Source organism: Triticum urartu, chromosome 7, assembly GCF_003073215.2.
Source record: "Triticum urartu cultivar G1812 chromosome 7, Tu2.1, whole genome shotgun sequence".
Classification (NCBI taxonomy): domain Eukaryota; kingdom Viridiplantae; phylum Streptophyta; class Magnoliopsida; order Poales; family Poaceae; genus Triticum; species Triticum urartu.
In genome coordinates this window covers 162784556-162797647 of record NC_053028.1, presented here as the reverse complement: position 1 = coordinate 162797647, position 13092 = coordinate 162784556, and positions in this window count along the sequence as shown.

Sequence of the window (13092 nt, the reverse complement as noted above, 5' to 3'; positions counted from 1 at the left end):
ACCGGGGCTTGATACCTCGCAGAATCTCCTGATTTGCTCGTTCTGCTTGCCCATTGGATTGAGGGTGAGCCACAGAGGAAACGTCAAGCCGGATATGCTCCCGTTGACAAAATTATTCCATAGCGCCTTGAGAAAGATTAGTGCCATTATCTGTTATAATGCTGTTTGGAAAGCCAAAACGGAAGATCACCTTCTTCATGAATTGAACCGTTGTTGCCGCATCACATTTACTAACCGGTTCTGCTTCAACCCACTTCGTAAACTTATCAACTGCCACCAAGAGGTGGGTCTTCTTATCCTTGGACATTTTAAAAGGCCCAACCATATCAAGCCCCCAAGTTGCAAACGGCCAAGTAATTGGAATCATCCTCAATTCTTGAGCCGACACATGAGCTCGTCGTGAAAATTTCTGGCAGCCGTCACATCTGCTTACCAGATCCTCAATATCAGCATGAGACTTCAACCAATAGAACCCATGACGGAAAGCCTTGGCTACAAGAGATTTAGAGCCAGCATGATGACCACAATCTCCTTTGTGGATCTCTCGTAAAATCTCACAACCTTCTTCCGGAGAGACGCAACATTGAAACGCCCCTGTGACACTGCGATGGTGCAACTCCCCATTGACAATCGTCATTGACTTAGACCGCCGGGTTATCTGTCTGGCAAGACCTCATCCTCTGGCAACTCACCCCGGGTCATGTAAGCCAAATACGGAACCGTCCAATCAGGAATAGCATGAAGTGCCGCCACCAATTGTGCTTCCGGGTCAGGAACAGCGAGGTCCTCCTCCGTAGGTAATTTGACGGAAGGGTTGAGTAGAACATCCAAGAACGTGTTAGGTGGCACTGTCTTACACTGTGACCCTAGCCGGCTTAAATTGTCAGCCACCTCATTCTTCCTTCGGTCAATATGCTCAGCTTGGTAACCCTTGAAGTGGCCTGCAATGGCATCAACCTCTCATCGATAAGCCGCCATAAGCGGATCCTTAGAATCCCAAGTACCAGAAACTTGCTGAGCCACCAGATCCGAATCACCAAAGCACCTCACCCGGCTTAAGTTTATCTCCTTAGCCATCCGAAGACCATGGAGCAAGGCCTCATACTCAGCTGCATTGTTAGTACAGGGGAACATTAGCCGGAGAACATAAGAAAACTTGTCACCTCGTGGGGAAGTCAAAACAACTCCAGCCCCCGAGCCCTCCAACTGTCTGGATCCATCAAAGTGAATAGTCCAATATGTGTTATCCGGATTTTCCTCAGGTGTCTGCAACTTTGTCCAATCATTGATGAAATCCACAAGTGCTTGGGACTTGATGGTCGTGCGTGGCACATACTTTAAACCGTGAGGACCAAGCTCAATGGCCCATTTAGCAACCCGGCCTGTGGCTTCCCTGTTTTGGATGATATATCCTAAAGGAGAAGAACTAACCACAGTGATGGGATGACCTTGAAAATATTTCTTAAGCTTCTGGCTTGCCATGAAAACCCCATATACAAGCTTCTGCCAGTGTGGATACCTCTGTTTGGATTCGATAAGCACCTCACTGATGTAATAAACCGGCCGTTGAACCGGGTACTCCTTGCCTGCCTCTTTCCTTTTCACCACAATGGCTACACTGATGGCCCAGCTATTAGCAGCCACATATAACAACAGAGGCTCTTTATCAATAGGGGCAGCAAGCACAGGCGGCTTAGCCAACTGTTTCTTTAGATCCTCAAACGCTTGATTAGTAGCATCACTCCAACAAAGTGATCCATCTTCTTCATCATCTGATAAAGGGGGATAGCCTTCTCACCTAGCTAGCTTATGAACTGGCTTAAAGCCACAATACGACCTGCCAGTCGCTGAACATCATTGACACACGCCGATTTAGCCAAGGAAGTAATGGCTTTGATCTTCTCTGGGTTAGCTTCAATGCCTCTGTTAGAAACCAGAAATCCCAAGAACTTGCCTGCTGGTACACCAAAAACACACTTAGTCGGGTTAAGCATCATCTTGTAGACCTGGAGATTGTCAAACGTCTCCTTCAAATCATCAATTAGGGTCTCCTTCTCTCTTGACTTCACCACAATGTCATCTACATAAGCATGAACATTGCACCCAATCCGATTGTGAAGGCAATTTTGTACACACCGCTGATAAGTCGCCTGGGCACTCTTGAGCCCAAAAGGCATAGACACATAGCAGAAGGCTCCAAACGGAGTAATGAAAGCTATCTTCTCCTAATCTTAACTGCCTTCTTGATCTGATGATAAACAGAATAAGAATCCAAAAAACTCAAACTCTCACAACCCGCCGTAGCATCAATGATCTGATCAATACGAGGGAGAGCAAATGGATCAGCCGGACAAGCTTTGTTCAAGTCCGTGTAATCCACACACATCCGCCAAGTGCCATTCTTCTTGAGTACCGGCACCGTATTAGCCAACCACTCTGGATGGAAAACTCCAATGATAAACTCGACCGCCAAAAGCTGGGCCACTTCCTCACCAATGGCCTTCTGCCTCTCCTCGTTAAACTGGCGAAGAAATTGCTTGACCGGCTTAAACTTCAGATCAATATTAAGAGTGTGCTCAGCGATTTCCCTCGGTACACCCGACATGTCTGAAGGCTTCCATGCAAAGATGTCCCGGTTCTCACGGATGAACTTGATGAGCGTGCTTTCCTATTTCGGATCCAGATTAGCGCTGATGCTGAACTTCTTGGATGAGTCGCCAGGGATGAAATCAACCATTTTAGTATTGTCCGCCGATTTAAACTTTAACGAAGGATCATGCTCTGTGGTTGGTTTTTTCAAGGACGTCATGTCTGCCGGGTCAACATTGTCCTTGTAAAATTTCAGCTCCTCCGTTGCACAAACTGATTCAGCATAAGCCACATCACCCTCCTCATATTCCAAGGCCACCTTGCGACTCCCAAGTACTATGATGGTGCCCTTATAACCCAGCATCTTAAGCTGCAAGTAAACATAACAAGGCCTTGCCATGAACTTAGCATAAGCCGGCCGCCCAAACAGAGCATGATAGGGGCTCTTAATCTTTACCACTTTGAAGGTTAACATCTCAGACCTGGAATCGTGCTCGTCTCCAAAGGTAACTTCCAAAGATATCTTACCCACTGGGTAGGCCGACTTACCCGTCACCACACCATGGAAGACAGTGGTTGACATCTTAAGATTCTTATCTGACAGTCCCATGCGACGGAAGGTCTCATAATAAATGATGTTAATGATGCTACCTCCATCCATGAGCACCTTAGTAAACTTATAGCCCCCAACCCGAGGTGCCACTACTAGAGCTAGGTGACCCGGATTATCAACCCGGGGCGGATGATCCTCACGACTCCACACAATAGGCTGCTTTGACCATCGCAAATATCGTGGCACTGCTGGCTCAATCGTCTTCACGACCCTCTTATGAAGCTTCTGGTCCCGCTTACATAAGCTAGTGGTGAAGACATGATACTGCCCACTATTCAACTGCTTCGGGTTGTTCTGATAACCAGACTGCTGCTGCCGTTGACTCCCCTGATTACTCTGCTAATTGTAACCACCCTGGTTACCATGACCTTGAAACTCAGAATTTGAACCGCCACCTCCATGACCCGGACCATGAGAACCGGACCCTGATCCGCTATTCAGGCCATGGTGGCGCTGGATGGACTCCCTAAAGCTTCTCATTATGCTGCAATCTTTCCATGAATGAGTAGCCGGCTTCTGATCCGTTCCGTGTTTCAGACACGGCTGATTTAACATTGCCTCAAGGTCGAATCCTGTCTCGGAGCCGGCTGTCCCTTACGATGTTGGTTATAATTGCGCGCACCGGTGTTAGCCACAAAGTCATTAGCTCTGCGCTTACTGTTGCTGCCCTGATTGGTAGAATTGTATCGTTGTCTCTTCATGCCGCTACTCTTCTTTTCCTTTCCCGATTTTTCATCATCAGAGTCGGGGTCCTTGGTACCATCAGAGTCGGCATACTGAACAAGAGCCGCCATTAGCTCCCCCATGTCGTTGCAATGACGCTTGAGCCGCCCAAGCTTCTGCTTGAAAGGAATGAACCGGCAATTTTTCTCCAACATCAGAACCGATGTGCCGACGTTGATATTATCTGAAGAATGTATGATGGTCGAGACCCGGCGCACCCAGCTGGTCGTTGACTCGCCCTCAGCCTGCACACAGGAAACCAAATCCACAATCGACATAGGCTGTTTGCACGTGTCTTTGAAATTCTGGATAAACTGGGCCTTCAGCTCCGCCCATGACCCGATGGAGTTAGCCGGCAACCCCTTCAACCAGGTGCGAGCCGTCCCCTCTAACATCATGGTGAAGTACTTTGCGTATGTAGCCTCACTAACATCTAGCATCTCCATGGCCATCTCATAACTCTCCACCCACGCCTCAGGGGTTTGATCGGCTGTATAATTAGGCACCTTACGAGGGCCATTGAAGTCCTTGGGCAGGCGCTCATTTCGTAGAGCCGCCGTTAGACACGGCACACCGAAAGCTTTAGAAGTTACACCCGTCGCAACTGAGGCTGTCGGGTAAACCGACGCGTGCCGATGAGCCGCCAGCTGAGCCACCAGCTCGGCTTCCCGACGCGCTCTATCCTGGTCCACCAAATCATTGCGCGCCGGGTCATGTCCATGGGGTTGGTTACGGCGTTGCTCCGTACTCGAGACTGTCGATGAGTCAATGTGCCTGCTGTCGCTCCGGCTTGGTCGAGGGGTTGAATGAATCCGGTCACAGCTATAAGAATAAGCCTGTTGCTGCACTAAAGCTGTTTGAAGAAGCTCCATGGCTCTTCGGGTTTCAACCGCCGCCGGAGTCTCACCCTCAACTGGTAAAGCCACCAATCGCGTTGCCACAACAATCATGTTGTCCAAAGGGGTGGAATAGTGACACGGCGGTGTTACCACGTGTTGAGGCGGGGTGTTTTTCATATACGGAGAATTCGCCACGCGCGGCTGACCCGGTACCCCACCATCTGGCGCTTATGTCATCCGATTTACCACCGACGGGTTACTGGCCCCAGCTCCGGGGGTGTTGAAGAGGTCCCTTGATTCATAAATAGAGGGCAGATGACTCCGGTATTTTCTCCTCAAAACTTCGTTTGACGCGTTCTGATCCACCGCGAGCCGGTATGAATCTACTTGAATCCGTTGTGCTTGGGCACTTAAAATGGCCCGCTCTGCAGCCATCCTGGCATTTTCTGCTGCTAGTTCCTCCTTAGCCTGTGCTATCTCATCGCGCAACTTAGCTATCTCGACTTTGTGCTGCTCCTGGTTGTCTGGGGTTACCTCAACCTCCATCAGAATCGCTAGAGCATCCAATATAGATCTGTTAAAACTTGAGCCGTCGGGCGAGCTGACCCGCCAGTACCTGTAGTTGTCATTGCTGTCGCACCAGATATTATAGCCGCGGCAGCTACCGAGCCGAGAACCGGCTAGGTGCCCGCCATGAAGATCGCCACCCTGTTCGGCGGCTCTCGGGGGTCCGGAATACTGTTGCCATCGGAACAATTCCCAAGCCGCCCGTCTTGCAGTTGATACATTGAGCTGGTCTCGCCTGTGGACTCATCATCAGAGCAGACTTCTATCTCACCGCCAGAGACAAAGCCTTCCAACTCAGCCCCATTGGTGAACCAAATGAAGACATGCCTTACGGCGGGTTGAGCTCAGGCGGGTCGTGCACTCTGAGCCGTCTCGATGATGTCGGTGCAGATGTCCGGCTCAAGGCCCGGCTTGCCAATCTTGCCGATGAAGACATGGATTCTACCGAAGGGGACCCGGTACCCGTACTCAATTGAGCTGGCCTTGGGGCCCCAGCCTACATCGTCGATGTAGAGCTTGCCGCGACGACTCTTGGTCATCCGGCCCACGCCGTATCCCTTGAGCCCTTCGAAGCTCCCCTTTAAGAACTCAAAACCACCGTGCGCTGGCCCCACGGTGGGCGCCAACTATCGTGGAAGTGTCACGGCTGATGTCCTCATGGAAGGACTTAGTTGTGGAGCCATTGCGACGAGGTTAGCTTAAAGGGGTTAAACGGGACAAAGGACACAGAGAGTTTATACTGGTTCGGCCCCTTGCGGTGAAGGTAAAGGCCTACTCCAGTTTGAGGTGGTATTGCTAGGGATTCGATTACCAGGGAGCAAACACGCTTTGCCTGGCTTTCAACTTGTTGTTTCTTGCCCTAAGCCGCTGCCGGGTCGTCCCCTTATATACATGGGTTGACGCCCTGCGGCCTACAGAGTCACGGCCGGCTCATACAACGTGTCTGGCTCAGTGACTTTATCTTACATGCCTTATATTACAAGTCTACACATACATGGCGGTTTATACTTCATGGGCCTTAAGCTGCCTTCAGGTTTCGGCCTTTTTACTAAGCCTGTCTATGAACCGCCATCGTTAATATCCTCTTGGGATTTATCCAGATGAACCGCCATAGGGATGACCTGGCCCCTCCTGAACGGGTAATATCTGATAGTCATATCCCCAACAGGGAGTATGAGGCGCATCCGTTCAGGTACGGCTCGGGTCTCGGGGAGGTCGAGCATGAGTGCTCCCACGAGCACGGCGGAGACCGGTGACGGGCGAGCTCCGGCTTGGAGGCACAACACATCAGAGGAGGAGGAGAGGTACTGGGGCGGCTTTAGGGTGGTGGTGGAGGTCTCCGGTGGTGGGAGGAGGGTGAATGGGGCTTGGCTTTGATCAAATTTAGCCGACAGCCAGCGGGGCCCGAGGCGGCATTTAAGGGTGAGGAGAGCTCTTGGAGCTCGGGGAAGAAGCCGGGGAGGGCTAGAGGAGTGTGGTGAGGCTAGTGGTGAGCTCGGGAGGCCTCGGGCACTGTTTAAATAGCCGGGGAGAGATGCCCGTGGCCGGAGTCCTTCGCGAGGGCTTGGCCAAAACTTTGGCGAAGAACAGGGTGCTCGTGAGCTATGGAAGCAACGGGAGAGAGAAAAGGAGGCCACTGGAGTAGAGAATGGCACCAAGGGAGAGGAAGAAGAGGATGGGGCGCGGACAGAGCCGATCGGCCACTGTGCGCCCGTGGGCACGCGGCAACTAGCACCGGCGAGGAAGCTTCCAGAGGGGGGGACAGGAACCAGGGGAGAGGTGACTACAAGGGGAAGCTCCTAGACATGGCTAGGTGTCAACTGCGTGAGGGAAATAGATGGGCGGAAGGGGCCCAAAGCAAAACGACGTCCAACTCGCGTCCATGGCATGCCAGGCTACGCGATCACCACGTGAACAGGCGCACGTGGTGCGCTCTGTCATGCCACAGGTTGTCTCCCGTGTAGTCCATCCAAGTTAGGTCCCCTCTGAAGTGATGGTTCAACAAAGCAAGCCAAGGGTTGATAGGAGCGATCAGGGTGAAGTTTGTTGTAGCCAACTTTGGCAAGATGTTGTGGCAAATTGAGATGATTGCTTGGAATAAAAAAGATGTCACAGATGCTTAGGGTAGGAAGGACTACAATCCTGTGAAATTTGGAAGGATTTGGACCAAGATTTAATATAGTTGCTTTGCAACTGCCAAATCTGGTCCAGAAACAAGATCATGAAGTGGCACTCACAAAGAGTGTTAGATGCAGCTGAAATTTGGTGGTGTATGATCATTTGGTCATATGAAGATACTATAAAAATTTCATTCCAATTGGCGCGCCAAAATGGTACTTCCTTCACAATGCATCTCTCATGTCAGAATTTTTGGAAAATTATAGAGGGAAATTGGAAATATTAAATAAGCCCAAATTTGTTGGAGTGAGTTTATATGGGTAGCAGCATGTCCTGGTAAAATTTCAGCAATAATGAAGCAATATAAAATATAGTTGCTTCACTACCTGAAAATCTGACTAGAAACAAAGATTGGAAGGTATGCTCACCGTGAGGATGGAATCTTGAATATTTTTTCATATCCAATGTTCATATGGTCCAAAGGATTTTTGAGAATTTTGTGGGAATTTATGGCAAAACAGAAATATAGGTTGCTTCACAACCTAGAGCAGATAGGGTTATTCCTTTAATAGAAAAAGGAATATTCCCAATAAAAAGAATTTGGGATTGGGTCGAGATGGAAATGACATGGTCTTGGGATGGATTTGAGTATGGCAAGCCACTTGGGAGACTGAGAAGAGATGATCTTCCCATGTTTCCAGATCACAAAGCCACAGAAAAAGAAAATCAAAGCAAAATCCAAAGAAATTCAAAAGAAAAAGAAAAGGCTAAAATCCAAGGTGTTAGTACAATAATAAACATTTATCATGAACACGGAAATATGATAATAACCAATTTATTATTGCCTCTAGGGCATATTTCCAATAGTCTCCGACTTTCACTAGAGTCAATAATCTAGTTTATATAGTTATGAATCTAACACCCATGGAGTCTTGGTGCTGATCATGTTTTGCCAGCGGAAGAGGTTTAGTCAACGGGTCTGCCACATTCAGATCCATATGTACTTTGCAAAGTTCTATGTCTCCATCCTCAACATAATTATGAATGGAGTTGAAGCGGTGCTTGATGTGCTTGGTTCTCTTGTGAAACCTGGGCTCCTTGGCAATGGCAATAGCTCCAGCGTTGTCACAAAATATAGTCATTGGATCCGATGATTTAGGTATTACACCCAGATCAGATATGAACTCCTTCATCCAGACTCCTTGCGCTGCTTCCGAAGCAGCTATATACTCCACTTCACATGTAGATCCCGTCACAACGCTCTGCTTGGAACTGCACCAAGTGACCTCTCCACCATTTAATATAAATATGTATACGGTTTGAGACTTAGAGTCATCCGGATCTGTGTTGAAACTAGCATCGATGTAATCCTTTACAACGAGCTCTTCCTCACCTCCATAAACGAGAAACATGTCCTTAGTCCTTTTCAGGTACTTCAAGATATTCTTGACCGCTATCCAATGATCTACTCCGGGTTCACTTTGGTACCTCCTTGCTAGACTTATGGCAAGGTACACATCAGGTCTGGTACATAGCATGGCATACATTATAGAGCCTATGGCTGAGGCATAGAGAATGACTTTCATCCTTTCTCCTTCTTCTGTCGTGGTCGACTTTGAGTCTTACTCAACTTCACACCTTGCAATACAGGCAAGATCCCTTTCTTTGACTGGTCCATTTTCAACTTCTTCAAAACTTTGTCAAGGTGTGTACTTTGTGAAAGTCCTATTATCCCAATATGTAAGCAATTTCACTGAGGTCTTTCATTGAAGAACTCTTATTCAGATATCCTTTTATGCTTTCCAGAAATTCTATATCATTTCCAATCAACAATATGTCATCCACATATAATATCAAAAATGCCAAAGAGCTCCCACTCACTTTCTTGTAAATACAAGCTTCTCCGTAAGTTTGTATAAAACCAAAAACTTTGATCACTTCATCAGAGTGAATATTACAACTCGAAGATGCTTGCACCAGTCCATAGATGGATCGCTGGAGCTTGCATACTTTGTTAGCATCCTTAGGATCGTCAAAACCTTCTGGATGCATCATATACAACTCTTCCTTAAGAAACTCATTAAGGAATGCTGTTTTGACGTCCATTTGCCATATCTCATAATCATAAAATGTGGCAATAGCTAACATAATTCTAACAGACTTAAGCACCGCTGCGGGTGAGAAAGTCTCATCGTAGTCAACCCCTTGAACTTCTCGGAAACCTTTTGTGACAACTCGAGCTTTATAGATGGTGACATTACCATCAACGTCTGTCTTCTTCTTAAAGATCCATTTATTCTCAATGGCTTGTCGATCATTGGGCAATCCCACCAAAGTCCATACTTTGTTCTCATACATGGATCCTATCTCAGATTTCATGGCCTCAAGCCATTTGTTGGAATCCGGGCTCATCATAGCTTCTTCATAGTTCGTAGGTTTGCCGTTGTCTAACAACATGACTTTCATGACAGGATTACCATACCACTCTAGTGCGGAACATACCCTGGTCAACCTATAAAGTTCAGTAGTAACTTGATCCGAAGTTTCATGATCATTATCATTAGCTTCCTCTTAGGTTGGTGTAGGTATCACACGAAATGCTTTCTGTGATGTGCTACCTTCCAAATTGAGAGAAGGTACGATTACCTCATCAAGTTCTTCTTACCTCACACTCACTTCTTTCGAGAGAAACTCCTTCTCTAGAATGGACTCATTCTCGGCAACAAAGATCTTGCCCTCGGATCTATGGTAGAAAGTATACCCAATGGAGTCTTTAGGGTATCCTATGAAGACACACTTCTCTGCTTTGGGTTCGAGCTTATCAGGCTGAAGCCTCTTGACATAAGCATCGCATCCCCAAACTTTAAGAAACAACAACTTAGGTTTCTTGCCAAACCACAACTCATACGGTGTCGTCTCAACGGATTTAGATGGTGCCCTATTTAAAGTGAATGCGGCTGTCTCTAATGCATAACCCCAAAATGAAAGTGGCAAGTCGGTAAGATACATCATAGAATGCACCATATCCAATAGAGTGCGATTATGACATTCGGACACACCATTACGATGTCGTGTTCCAGGTGGCATGAGCTTTGAAACAATTCCACATTGTCTTAAATGCATACCAAACTCGTAACTCAAATATTCACCTCCACGATCAGATCATAGAACTTTATTTTCTTGTTATGATGATTTTCCACTTCATTCTGAAATTCCTTGAACTTTTCAAATGTTTCATACTTGTGTTTCATTAAGTAAATATACCCATATCTACTCAAATCATCTGTGAAGGTAAGAAAATAATGATATCCACCACGTGCTTCAACACTCATCGGACCACATACATCATTATGTATTATTTCCAATAAGTCACTAGCACACCCCATTGTTCCGGAGAACGAAATTTTAGTCATCTTGCCCATGAGGCAAGGTTCACATGTCTCAAATGATTCATAATCAAGAGATTCCAAAAGTCCATCAGCATGGAGTTTCTTCATGCGCTTTACACCAATATGACCTAAGCGGCAGTGCCACAAATATGTGGTACCATCATTATTAACTTTGCATCTTTTGGCATAAATATTATGAATATGTGTATCACTACGATCGAGATTCAACAAGAATAAACCATTCACAAGGGGTGCATGATCATAAAAGATATTACTCATATAAATAGAACAACCATTATTCTCTGACTTAAATGAATAACCGTCTCGCAATAAACAAGATCCAGATATAATGTTCATGCTCAACGCAGGCACCAAATAACAATTAGTTAGGTTTAAAACTAATCCCGAAGGTAGATGTAGAGGTAGCGTGCCGACGGTGATCACATCAACCTTGGAACCATTTTCGACGTGCATCATCACGTCGTCCTTAGCCAGTTTTCATTTACCCTGCAGCTCCTATTTCGAGTTACAAATATGATCAAATGAACCAGTATCAAATACCCAGGCGCTACTACGAGAACTAGTAAGGTACACATCAATAACATGTATATCAAATATACCTTTGTTGACGTTGCCAGCCCTCTTATCTGCCAAGTACTTGGGGCAGTTCCTCTTCCAGTGACCATTCCCCTTGAAGTGGAAGCACTTAGTCTCAGGTTTGGGTCTAGCTTTGGGTTTCTTCACGGGAGTGGCAACTGCTCTACCGTTCTTCTTGAAGTTCCTTTTCTTTCTCTTGCCTTTCTTGAAACTAGTGGTCTTTTTAAGCATCAACACTTGATGCTCCTTCTTGATTTCTACCTCCGCGGCCTTAAGCATCGTGAAGATCTCGGGAAGTGTTTTCTCCATCCCTTGCATATTATAGTTCATCACAAAGCCCTTATAGCTTGGTGGCGGTGAAGAAATATGCCCTAGAGGCAATAATAAAGTTGCTATTTATATTTCCTTATATCATGATAAAATGTTTATTATTCATGCTAGAATTTTATTAACCGGAAACTTAGTACATGTGTGAATACATAGAGAAACAGAGTGTTCCTAGTATGCCTCTACTAGACTAGCTCGTTAATCAAAGATGGTTAAGTTTCCTAGCCATAGACATGTGTTGTCATTTGATGAACGAGATCACATCATCAGAGAATGATATTATGGACAAGACCCATCTGTTAGCTTAGCACTATGATTGCTTAGTTTATTGCTATTGCTTTCTTCATGACTTATACATGTTCCTATGACTATGAGATTATGAAACTACCAAATACTGGAGGAACACTTAGTGTGCTATCAAACATCCCAACTTAACTGGGTGATTATAAAGATGCTCTACGGGTGTCTCCGATGGTGTTTGTTGAGTTGGCATAGATTGAGATTAGGATTTGTCACTCCGATTGTCAGAGAGGTATCTCTGGGCCCTCTCGGTAATGCACTTCACTATAAGCCTTGCAAGCAATGTTATTAATGAGTTAGTTATGGGATGATGCACTACTGGACGAGTAAAGAGACTTGCCAGTAACGATATTGAACTAGGTATGATGATACCGACGATGGAATCTCGGGCAAGTAACATACCGATGACAAAGGGAACAACGTATGTTGTTGTGCGGTTTGACCGATGAAGATCTTCGGAGAATATGTTGGAACCAATATGAGCATCTAGGTTTCGCTATTGATTTTTAACCAGAGCTCTCAGTCATGTCTACATAGTTCTCGAACCCGTAGGGTCCGCACGCCTAACGTTCGATGACGATATGTATTATGAGTTATGTGATTTGATGTACCAAAGCTTGTTCGGAGTCCTGGATGTGATCACAGACATGATGAGGAGTCTCGAAATGGTCGAGACATAAAGATTGATATATTGGACCATGTTATTAGGACACCGGAAGTGTTCTGGATAGCATCGGATAAAACCGGAGTGCCGGAGGGTTACTGGACCCTCCCGAAAGTTAATGGGCCACCATGGTCCTTAGAGGAGAGAGGGCCGGCCAAGAGGTGGCGCCCCCCAGTACGAATCGGACAAGGGGTGGGGGCGGCGCCCCCTCCTTCCTTCTCTCCCCTTCCTCCTTCCTTCCCCTCCTTGTTGGACTAGGAAAGGGGGGAACCTACTCCTAGTAGGAGTAGGATTCCCCCCTTGGGGCGCGCTCCTTGAGGCCGTCCGGCCCCCTCCTCCCCTCCTTTATATACGGGGGAGGGGGCA